This window comes from Spea bombifrons, chromosome 7 (assembly GCF_027358695.1).
Source record: "Spea bombifrons isolate aSpeBom1 chromosome 7, aSpeBom1.2.pri, whole genome shotgun sequence".
Lineage (NCBI taxonomy): Eukaryota > Metazoa > Chordata > Amphibia > Anura > Pelobatidae > Spea > Spea bombifrons.
The window spans coordinates 31,249,755-31,262,790 of record NC_071093.1 but is presented as its reverse complement, the minus strand read 5'-3'; the positions used below and the strand labels follow the sequence as shown (position 1 = coordinate 31,262,790).

The window sequence follows — 13,036 nt, the reverse complement described above, 5'->3', positions numbered from 1 at the left end:
GGTTAAAAGGTATATCATGGGACAGAGTGGCATATAGGGGGTATAAGGCATTTCTAGAGGCAGAGTGGCATATAGGGGGACACTTACACACCCAGACACTAATTTACCCACTTACATACCAAGACACTTACATACCCACTGTGACACACATACCCAGACACTGATATACCCACTCAGACACACTTCCAAACCAAGACACGCACTAAAGCACTTCACTCACCGCGATGGCTCAGCAGGCGCTTAGTATACTGCGGCTCCCACGGCATTACGGCATGACGCGCTGTGACCCCGCTAGGCCCCGCCTCCTGCAGAGAATTAAAGCGGTAAATCTACCGGATCCGCCTTTGACTTTGGGACAGCACAGTGCCGCCCGGGTCCCACGGGGTCTTGCTTCTGGAGTGCCGTGCCAAGATCAATTATTTCCCTCAACCGGCTCTGCTCCCCGGCAGTGGGCCGGCTATCGCGGCGCTGAGGAGGCGTCCCCCATGCTGAGAGCACACTATGCAGATAAAGGTACGCTGCAGCCCGCGCTTTCACGGCGCTCGCTGCTAGACGCCCGGTAGCAGCTGAGGTTACCAGACCGAAGGATCCAGATTCCCTGCAGCGCTGCAGGGAATCTGGATCTTAGTCTCATAGTCAGACCTCTGTTTGAGGTCTGATTAGAAGACGACCCCGATTACAAGACGAGGGGTATTTTTCAGAGCATTTGCTCTGAAAAAAACCTCGTCTTATAATCGAGCAAATACGGTAATTAGGGAACACTAAAGCAGAGGCCTGGAGTGACAGACTCAAAATTGAGTGGAAGATGGAAGGTGGAGGATGGAGGATAGAAGATGAGAAAGGTAAGAGATGGGGAGAAAGGGGTGTAAAGGCAATGTATGTATATTTATGTGTGTTTGTAAGCTCGTGTGTGTGCATATGTGTGTGTAAGGGCAGTGTACGTGTATATGTATGTTTATAGACGTGTGTGTAAAGGCAGTGTGTGTGTGTGGGCAGTAGGGTGTAAGGGCAGTGTATGTGCGTGTTTATGGGCTGGTGTGTGTAAAGGCAGTGTATGTGTATATGTGTGTTTAGGGCAGGTGTGTGTAAAGACAGTGTGTTCCGGCAGGTATGTGTAAGGGCAGTGTATGTGTATATGTGTGTTAATGGGCAGATGTGTGTAAAGACAGCACGTATGGGCTGGTGTGTGTAAAGGCAGTGTATGTGTATATAAGTGTTAATGGGCAGGTGTGTGTATGGGCAGGTGTGCGTAAGGGTAATGTATGTGTAAATGCGCAGAGGCGGACTGACCTCTCAGGCAGTCGGGCCTGGACCGAGGACCTGGGAGGGTTGGAGAACATCAAGGGGCCTGGTTAGGGAGACCACATGTCCCGGATTGCCTGGGATAGTCCCACAATGGGACTTCAATGCATTGTCCAGGAATTGAAACACCGTCTTTTTTTTTATAATGCAGAGGAGAGAGAAGGGCGCCGAGCGGTTGCTCATGAAGTTTCAGCAACTGCTCGGCCCCCTCAGTCTCCTCCGCGAGGCCACTAACTCGGTCACGTTGCCAGTGAAGCAGCTCGCACCGCTATGTTTCCATACATTATTTATGTATACCTGCAAATACACGGTTTGTCTGATTCTATGCCTTCAGTGCTGAGTTCACAATTGATCAATTGATCTATACATGCCAAGCTGGGTTTGTCTGTTAATGTGTTGATCTATACCATGCTATGCTATGTTTCCATACATTATTTATGTATACCTGCAAATATGTTTTGTATGTCTTATTCAGTTGATCTATACATGCAAGTGCTGTTTTCCTATATTCAGTGTTAAAAAAAAATCCAGTGGGTTATTCATCAATATTTATTGTTAGGAGATAATCCTAAATTTATATAAACTTTAAAAAACTGTAGGTAGAAAAAAAGTCAATTTATTTATTAACAAATCATGATTAATTACATAGAAATCAAATACATAGATCTTTAAAAGGCTAGTCCATCCACAGAAAATAATTAAAAAATAATAATTTTAATAAAAAATAATTCATGGAAGCCCTAAAGTTAAGAATTTATCAATATAGACTGCTGGTCATCAAATGCACACATTTTCTATAGTGGCAGGTAGAGAGGTAGATATATCGCCTGTCCTGTTTTTCATTCTGTATTATATGTGCTTTTTTGCCATAGTTCACTATCAATTACTCTCTACATGTCATGTTATTTCCAAGTATTGCAAACCTGTCTAAAAGTGAAGAAGAAAATATACTTAATAATGAGTACCGCTGCATGTATGCTGAGCTGACTCCACTGCATGTTGTTACAATAAAATACGTGTGAAATAGGTGGAAATATAACCTATGCAGGTAAGAAAACACTTGGAATGCAATATACTTCTATTCATTTCGCTGAAGATATAAAAGAAAATGTTAAAATCACCATATGATAGTCTATTATCAGAGAAAAATATTTAAAATTGAACATCTCTAACAGCCATTAAATGCAATCATTTAGGCTATATTCTGATCAGCCATTAAGCATGTTTAATGTGTTTCGGCTCTTAATCTTTTTCATGTTTCATTGACTTGCTATGCAGTATTAGCCTGACAGATAAGAATAATCTCAGACGCTCATATCTAACACACGAATATATAAAAGAATAGCACAACGAACATGTTATACAATGGACTTGCCCCCACCTCTTTTGGTCACCCATTTGGATTCAGTAAAATTACATTATATTTATATATAAAGCGCCGGCCGATTCCGCAGCGCTGTTACATTCATTAGAACAATTTATAAACACATACAATAACAAACTGGTGCAACGGAGAAGAGGGCCCTGCTCTTGCGAGCTTACAATCTAGTCGAAAAGAAGTAAAGGAGGTAAAGTCCACTTGGAACAACAACCCCTTACCAAACCTAATGTGAGGGAGAGGCAATTGGGCTGTGTATATATGTGTGTATGGTATTTGACTTATATTTGAGGAAGAATAGTCTGCAATCTCGTTGTTCTTCATGAACCATATTAACACACATAATATTAGCAACTAGGTCAAGCAAGCATTATTCATGACCTTTGGATTTAACATTGGTTTACACGTGATATAGATCACTTTAACACAGCATACTTGCCTGAAGCTTTCTGTTATCCTATTTTTTTAGAAATTATATAGTTTTTGTTGGTGTTTGTTGAGCTAATAAATAATGTAGACACTACCCTTACAAAAAATAAACAATTCTCCTACAGTTTGTAGTCCACGTTTTGCTGTCACGCATGATAGAAGATGTTGTCCTATGTTACACTTGGAAGTTATTCATCGACATGTCGGAAACTGCTTCCTGTTCGATTAGTATTTTGCAAAAGGATAATGTTTTAAGATGTCATTTTTCTGGAAGTGGAAGGAGACACAGGAGAACTGCTGCCTGTAATCGCACAGATAACGCAGAACCTTAAGCAGGAAGTTAAAATGACTGCTCCGAGATGTCCGATTAGATTAGATTGAGGTTTTTTGATACATGTTGCTTATTTTAATCAGTAAACACAATTACAAGGCCTTATTAGCAGACATAATTAAATATATAGGATTTTCTAAGTCGCAGATTCAAACTGTATAGAATTATGAAAATTATATATTTACTCTTTTGCATTTTTCATTTAAAATGTAATCACAGCACAGTGTTGTACTTGCCACCAAGCCATTCTTTTATTTGAGCTATATCTTACATTTAATTGAAATGATGACAGTCAAGGTTTCCAAAACTGGTTGAGAGACCTGATCTCTTCCATACATCAACAGAGAAATGTAATAAAACCGTTTCATTTCAGACAGAATGTCTAGAGCTTATTCAAAACACAGCTGCCTCCACAAAAATGTTCCTCTCCTCAAAGAAAAAAGAAGCTAAAATGAAAGTTTCTTCAAGGCTATATTTTAACATGTATCCCAACTGTGTAGTACCTGTATCTACTTGAGTGATTAACTTCTATTTGACAGCACAATACCCCAAATATTTTGCCAAATTAAAAATCATGGATGCTTTTTGATAAAAACTATTTCTCCTTACTAGGGATAGACAGAAAATGGTTTTCTTTGCATGTAAGCAGGCCAGATTTCTTTTCTTAATGCAAAATATGCTTTAGTATTGTTTATGTAGAGAGTACAGGTGAAAAAATCTGCAAACTGTACACCAATGTTTGAGAAAACAAAAAAAAGGTAGTTATGTTCTTGTTCTTCCTTATTAAGTTCTAGAATACAATTTAAATAAAAACAGAAATAAATCTATTAGGAATAGATGTTTTATCCTTTTATAATGCAAGCACTGCTAATTGACATGCAAATTGGGTCCACCAAGAGGTATTGTTGAGGATCTAAAGTCACGGGTATAAGGCATATCTTGGGGCAAAGTGGCATATCTGGGGCAGAGTGGCATATCAGAGAGGCAGAGTGGCATATCAGAGAGGCAGAGTGGCATATAGTGGTGTATAAGGCATATCTGGGAGGCAGAGTGGCATATAAGGGGGTATAAGGCATATCTGGGGGGAAGATGTGCATAACTGGGGGCAGGTTGACAAATAAAAGAAAATAAAAACAAAAAATTATTTGTTCTCATATTTTTATTAAATATGAAAAAATAGTTTACAGGTGAATTAATATTTACCAGTAAAACTTTTTTCCTATAGGGTAAATTATGCTGACCAGACATTTAGGGCAAGGCATCTGAAGTGTTTCATCACCATTAATACAGACTTTCTCAAAGAACATAATGTAAATTGAAATAGCATTAGCTGATTTTCATCACATTGGTGAAACCAATTTTCCTTTGTTCCACTTTGTATGGTCAAGTTCCAAAAAGCATGCATGGTCACAGATAAATGATGTTAGAATCCTTGACATTCCTGGATCCCTCTTACACCAAAAGACTTTTCAGTAATGTCAATAGTGATGAGGTATTAGCAAAGCATGTCCTCCAAACATACTTCTTATGAATGGCCTCATTAAGTGGCTATTGCTTTCACGTGCCTACAAATGATTAACTTACCTTTATTTTAAGGCTTCCGTATGCTGCTCTATCAGTTGTTGAGCTCTTTCCTCTTCACATACCATAGACACCAATGGAACATCTCTTTCAAATGAAGTGTCAATACAATCCTAAATAAAAAGGTGTTTTTAAAAAGTGTAAGTATAATATGTATGTTTACATCATAGAAAAAAATTAACATGTACACCATATTTCATACACAATATAAATACTGCACGTTTCCAAAGTGTTTTTGTTAAGATGACCAGTCCCTTTTTGGGATTTCTTTGTCCCTCTTTCCCGAATGATATCTCGCTATTCCAGCATCTTAGAATATTCTGCGATTATTAGTCTATCACATCTTACTGCAACCCTAACAGTCACAATAATGTGTATATAAATTAAATTGTAGTGTCCTAGAATGAATGTCCCAACCTTTTCTGCCAACTAATTCCATGTCCACATGGAAGAGGCTGTCCACGTGTTGCACGGAGGCTCCGCTTTTATGCAGAAGCACTTTCGGAAAGCTTGGTCAACAAAGCTGACACTGGGGAGAAGTGGCCAAAGAAAGTAGAAAGAAAAAAAGAATAAGAGGCAAGAGAAAAGGCGGAACTGCGACGAGACACGGGCATGGACGTGGTTGACACTGAGGTAGGTAGGCTGACATTGAGGGAGAGTGTGAGAGCGTGAGTGTGATTGTTTTTTTACAACTTGACTGTCCTGCAACCAAGTGTTAGGGATTTTTGTGAATGTAATTGAGAGTTGGTATCAGTGGATTTGGGAGTTGGGCTTTTATTTATTTCGTACAAGTCTGCTCCATCAAACTCCCATTTTTTTGCTAACTTGCAGTTTAGTGAATAGACTACACTGAATGTTCTAAAAAGGAAAGAAAAATACCAAAGGCAATTTGATAAATCAAATATACTTCTATTAAATCTAATTGAAGTGATTTATAAATAATAAAGGTTATACAATAGCATTGCATTTTAAACCTAAGAACCCACAAACCTAGCAATCGCTCAGAATTATTCCATAACTATTTCTGTTTTAACTTTATGTTCTCTCCCACCCTAACTTCACACATGCAGAGAGAGATTGATACATTTCTTAGGTAGCTCTATCCAGTCCAACTTGGGTCATGCTTTTGCCTCTGGAGCTGTAGTGAGCCTTCATTAAGCCCTGCTTCTCATTACAATGGCTTGCCTTCTTATTGTTTCTCTTAAAATACAATGTCATTCATAGTCCACTTTTGTCCTCAATGCATGATTCACGTCACAGCTGTTGGCTGTCCAAAAGAGTGTCCCGATCTAAAATGTTTCAAGAGTAGTGTTTCCTAAACAAAATGTAGAACAAGTTATGAAGATGGCTCTTCAATTCACCAAAACTCCAGCAAGAGCAACGTGGTACACTGCTCACCCAAATCTCAATGCTCAGAGGTCCATAAGACCTCAAGGAACACTCTATAGAACCCAAAGGCATAACATGTTGGACAATGTTGTCTTTTCCCTGCTCTCTATCACTTTGTAACATTATTTTCTTCTTTGCACTCCCCTAAGGTGAAGTACAAACTTAAAAAAAAACAGCTATGTGAGTACACTGTCCTTTTGTAACTTTGGCTTTTGCATTACTATAACTTATTGTGTCTAAAGGCCATCCTTCAGGCTTAAAATGTTTGAGACAGGTCTCATACTCAAGCAGATTACTCCAGCAACCAAGTACTGTCATTACTCGACTTGGTATGAGAACCTTCTCAAATAGACCAGGGGCATCCAACCTGTGGCAGGACTACATCTCCTATAATGCTCTTTCAGCTAAGGGGCTGGCTGAGGAGGATGCGAGATGTAGTCCTGCTGCAGCTGGAGGGACGCAGTTTGGACGCCCCTGAAATAGTGCACCAGACATCAGTAGACACAGCACAGGTGCCTTCAGTCCGTACTTGTGTTTCAGTCCAACACTTCAGTTTGTTAACACTGCCTTATGCCTTCCAATATCTAATTCCTAATCATCACACCCCCAATAACTCACTCCCTTAGCCCTCTCTTCTAAAAGTTATGTAGATTATAGTTTATGATTTATGCAACACATTCTTCATAGTGCATTGTAAGTCTTGAGTTCACTGTTATTGGATGTGAATTATATAATGTCAAAAAATGATTCTGGCCGCTTTCATTTTTTTTTGTCATTGTTAAGACGTTTTCACACATGAAAGGTTCGTCATCATTATTAATTTAAAGTGACTTTCTAGAATGTTTCAAATACATTTCATTTTGTTTTGTTGTAGTAACCAAGATAAATGCTTAAAGGCAGAATGGATAATGGATAAAAGTGTAAGTTTAGTAATTGGATTTTTTCTGAAATAGCTTGTGGAAGAGCAAACTGTTTAACGTCTATTATATCCTACCTTTTCTTTCTTTCTTTTTAAAATAATTAGTTTTTCTGGAATGTTACATTTTTTTCTAATTGACCCATTGTTTCCTCTGGGTGAAAAAAGTCTGTACAGAAAAGGGAAACATAATTAAAAATTGAAATACCAATGCTTTGAAGTTTTTCCTTTGCCACTTACAGAAAGCACACCATAATGCAACTTTTCGATCTTAAAAAAAAGATTCCTCTATAAAAATAGGCTATATGACCAAAAGTATGTGGATACCGCTCTTAATTTAGATGTTTCTGTCACACTCATAGCTAACAGGTGTATAAAATCAAGCACATTGGCATGCCATCTCTATTGACATACATTGGCAGTAGATTGGGACATACTGAAGAGCCCAGTGACTTTAAATGTAGCACTGACATAAGATGCCATCCTTGCCACAAGCCTGTTTGTGAATTTTCTGCCCCGCTATCTGCCCTTATCCACGAAGTTATTATTGTGATGTGAAAGCACCAAGAGTAACAGCTCAGCCACAAAGAAGTCTTGAATCGCGTAACGTCTAAAAATAACTTGTCTGTAGCATCACTTACTAAAGATGCCTCTGGAAGCATTAGCGCAAACATTGTGGGTCAAGAGCTTTATGAAATGGGTTACAATGGCCGAGCACCTGCAAGCTAAAGATCTATGCACAATGCCAAGCATTGGCTGAAGTGGTGTAAAACACACTGCCACTGGACTCTGGATCAATGGAGGTGTTTTCTCTGGAATGATGAATCGCACTTCACTAGCTGGATCTGGGTTTGGCAGATGTTAGGAGAACGCTACCTACCGGGATGGATAGTACCTATTGTAAAGTTTGTTGGAGGAGGGATAATGTTCTAGGGCTGTTTTTCAGGGTTTGGGCTGGGCCCCATAGTTTCAGTGAAGTGTAATGTTAATGATACAGCAATCAAAGACTTGAATGGCCTACACTGAGCCCTCACCTTAACCCCACTGAACACCTTTGGGATTAATTAGAATACCGAGCCAGGTCTTCTCATCCAGCAGCGCCTGACCTCACAAATGCTCTTTTGGTTAAATGGGAACAAATTCTCATCGACACACTCCAAAATCTCGTGAAAAGCCTTCCCTGAAGTTTGAAGGCTCTTATAGTGTGGGCCAACTCCATTTTACTGCCCATGTTTGGGAATAGTATGTACAAAAAATGCTCATATAGGTATAAAGTTCAAGTGTCCACTTACGCTAGGTCATATATTGTAGGTTTATGTATATATACAGTATAGGTTTATGTGCTATGTATACATATAACAGCTGATGGCCTTGTTAAATTCACATGGTATCCCAATTGCAAATGCATGAGGGGGCTTTGCAGATTCACCCCATATGTATTTGCACTTTTCACGTATTTGTCATGCAGGAGTTGTGTTCAGATGGACACATCTCCTGTCGTGAACTACATTCAGCTCCAGTGCTCTTCCCTCATTCAGCATTCAGTGCTGGCTAGGTAAACATCATGTGCCTCTCTCCTATACAGTGCATTGCAAAGCTTCTTGTGGCATTATTTAGAATATATGTATCCAGTAATATATCCTGGCCTAGGCTGACTAGCATACCTGGGAACTCTCGGTGTTTGACCCGGAGATTGCCGGGTGAGCGCTGCTCCTCTGGTTCTCTGGGTCAAGACCCGAATCCTCCGGGTCGCGGGAGTAGGGTCTTGAACGCCCCGCTCACCGCTCATTTTTTCATTTACATGGGGGTGTTCTTCCCGACATCAGCGGGAATGCTCCCAACATCAGTGTTCTGACTGGCGTCAGCGGGACCACCCACCGACGTCAGCTGGACTCAGTGTTCAGTCCTGGCCGTGTCCCGCAAGGGAATGCTCCGGGTAGCCGGAGCCGAGAAGTTCCCAGGTATGCTGACTAGTCCCTGGCCTAGGAAGCAGGTCCTGCTGACAGCAGTTGGGGGGTGGATGGGGCTAGAAAGCAAATACATCTCTGCTTTGATTCTATATGAGCATTGCGAATCCGCAACACAATCGGGATTTTATTGTACGAAATAAATCACTACATTTTCTTAATAGCATTTCAGCAACAAGTAATATTGTTAATTACTAATTCATTGATATAACATCCATTTTATATTATGAGCCAGCTGCAATACCAGAAGCTGAGAACATGCTGTCATAACAACTCATTTCTGAAGGTTTTGCCAAGCAAGCAGGAATTAATTCACAAAGGAACTGTAGATAACTGTGACAGTGAATATTGGAATAATTATCGCAAAGAAATTACAGTTCTTAACTATGGACCATTTTATTTACTTCAGTATTTGATGCACTACCCAGTACATATTTATTGTATATTTTTGAAAACCTAATTTACCAAAAACATCCAGGCTAAAGAAGCCAACATTTCTTATATGATTCAGACTGAACCGCGGCAAACTTCCCCCATAATAAGGGAGACATACCACACAGTTAGGGCAGTTTGGTGAGAATTTTTTACTTCTCCTCAACTCGCTTTAGTAAATATAATCTACTAAATATATTATGACTTCTATGCTATGTAGCTCAAACTCTTATTGACCACAGTGGTGTGAAGCCTTATACCGCAATACTACAAAACTGATGGCCTCCTCTCATATGCAAAACCACATTAACTATTCCATAAACCCTGAATAATGCCATATTCTCTTTCATATATTATTCAAAATGTCTCAAGCATTTACCTACGGGGGAAAAAAACATTTTTTTTAAACTACTGTCATCCCCATAGCGTCATTGAGTCAGATCCACCACTTCTCTTATCACTATCTCATTTTACAATGATAACATGGCAAAGCTGCTGAAGTATTGATACAAAGCAGGGATGCACGATGTCCTCCGGTGATTGGTTTCCAAAATAATTATGTATTATGGTAGTAAAAGTAAATTATATGAAAAAAATACTGTCTCCACTCTCTTTTTAATTAGTGCTTGGCTCATGGATATATTCTGCTGCAAAGCAAATAATTTAACAAATCTTCTGATCGCACGCCTTTAGGCTAGCATGTCATTACTGTACAGCATATACTAAAATCAATCTGCATAAATTAGTTCCTTACAGGCATTCTGAAAACAGAATTTTGGAAATGGTAAAAATATCAAAAACAGAGAAAATTAAATTACCTTGAACTGACTTATGTACAGACATGTATACGGTAATACTTAATTGACAGTGGAAGGGTGGAAACAATATATGTTTACCGTGCTGATTTCAGGTAAGCCCCACCATTTGCCCTTATATCACTATTACTCACTGGTGTCTAACCTTGATTGAAATAAAAAAGGTGGATTTTGATGATTTGTCTAAACCGGACAAGGTTACACATTTACTGATGTGACAATTATGCAAATACATGACATCACTGATCATTTCTGAGTCTCAATAACTTGTAGGATAAAAGTGTTCTATAACATCTCCTTATAAATGTTCTATTAACTATCACGATAAAAGTTTCCATTACATAAGATTTTATTTATAATCTGTAGATTCCTATAATTGAGAATCCGATTTAAAACTGGTTTGCTTTACTTTACATAATCCATGATTATTATTATAGTACATTTAAAGTCAATTATAAAATGGTTAATTATTGGTATAACACAAATACTACTTAATAATTAAGGATATCTTTAGTTAAATGTTCAGTTAAAACCATTATCTTAAGTTATAATAAACCACTCTACAGCTCATATTCTCCTTCAAAATTCTGCATTTACCTAAAGGACATGAACATCTGTTTCTGGATCATTTAGATATTACTTTTATTAGCTCACTAGGCATCTACTTAACAACTGGAAAGAGGTTCTAAGCACAGTTGTTCCAAACGACTACGTATTAACCAGATGATCCAAAAAATGTGTAACCTCTGCCTGACTCTTCACTGCCCCAAGAGTATTGTCCATTCCCAGTTATATTCCGGTTATAGTTCTGCAAAAATATATACACTCAATGGCCACTTTTTTTACGTACACCTGTTCAATTGCTTGTTAACACAAATAACTAATCAGCCAATCACATGGCAGCAACTCAATCCATTTAGGCATGTAGACGTAGTCAAAACAACTTGCTGAGGTTCAAACTGAGCATCAGAATGGGGAAGAAAGGGGATTTAAGTGGCTTTGAACGTGGCATGGTTGTTGGTGCCAGACGGCTGGTCTGAGTATTTCAGAAACTGCTTTTTCTCCGAAAAAGAGAAAATAAACAGTGAACGGCAGTTGTGTGGATGAAAATGCCTTGTTGATGTCAGAGGTCAGCGGAGAATGGGCAGACTGGTTCGAGGTGACAGAAAGGCAACAGCAACTCACCACTCGTTACAACCAAGGTATGCAGAATACCATCTCTGAACGCACAACATGTGGAACTTTGAATAAGATGGGCTACAGCAGCAGAAGACCACACCTGGTGCCACTCCTGTCAGCTAAGAAGAAAAAACTGAGGCTATGGAAGACTGGAAGAACCTTGCTTGGTCGGATGAGTCTCAATTACAGCTGCGACATTCAGATGTTTTTGTTACATAACAATTAAAATATCCCATATTACAATATTTATTAGGCAAAATCTGTCTTGATTAAATAATTCCTTCTAGGATGGAGGAGTTCAACAGTACTAGGAGCGGCGTTTCTAACTATGCATTCAGTTAAATTTAGCAGAGTACGTAGAACAGCATCTTTGAAACTTGATCCTTGGTTTTCTGGCGCTAAAGATTTTGTGTGACATGGTCAGAAAACCTTCTGGAGAATTAATCACTAAGTTTATAACTTTCCGTCAGTACTGTGAATTAGGATTTTTTTTTTACATTCATGGCTTTTTGGAACAAAAGTTTATATTTCTACAGTTATAAAAATATGAATATTTTATAAAAGGCTTTCCCTTGAAAAATGTGTTAAAGCTTTGGTGAATTTCAATAATATCTATAAATGTGTATGGCCAATTTTACTGGGTGGAGATTTTTTTCCAAATTCACACAGATGGTTAAGTCTTGCCTTCATAATTTTAGTCTGTATCTCTGTTACTTGAGGCTCAGCTAAAATGGCTTCCTGTGGGTCGCAAGAGAAACGCATACTGATTTGAACAGGGTCAACACTTCAAAAGCACAGTGGTGTTCTGACAGCTAAGTCTGATCTTTCAAGTTTCATAGCAAAATCACTATTCAGTTCTGAATTATGAGCTTTGAACTGTTATTTTAAATGAGGTTACTTTGAACGCTCTGGCGCTATATTTACATAGCATTCAGTACAAATAAATTGAGATTAAAAAAGTCAATATATGTTGTTGACCTCGTGGTCAGCTTGGAAGCAATGGAAGTAATTTACACCCGCTGTACTTGGAGTGAGATTAAATTGCTACTAATGTTGGCCCTAGTAAGCCTTTGGTGTTGTATGTATCTTTGTTACTTATGAACGCAAGTTTTTTTCTGGATTCTGACCAATGGCGTCTCCTTTTAATTACCAAAATTCATATATGTGCGAGCCGGTTAATTCCACTTGAGATTGGCATTGCAGGAAGCGAGTTTAGAATTCTGGTTATTTGTGTTCCCATTTTATGGAAATTCGACAGAAATTGGGCGAAATATTGTCACTTCTATAAGCCCAGGACATTTGATGCTTTGTGTACCA

General features: G+C 38.7%; 1 protein-coding gene across 1 annotated transcript in view; it reads right to left on the bottom strand.

Moving 5' to 3' along the window:
• The window catches only part of GULP1 (GULP PTB domain containing engulfment adaptor 1), a 146,316-nt gene that overhangs the window by 96,152 nt on the left and 37,128 nt on the right, over nt 1-13,036 (bottom strand). Inside the window, exon 2 of the mRNA XM_053471795.1 lies at nt 5,025-5,134. The gene's annotated coding sequence lies outside the window, so the exon portion shown is untranslated. The remainder of the gene's footprint in view (nt 1-5,024; nt 5,135-13,036) is intronic.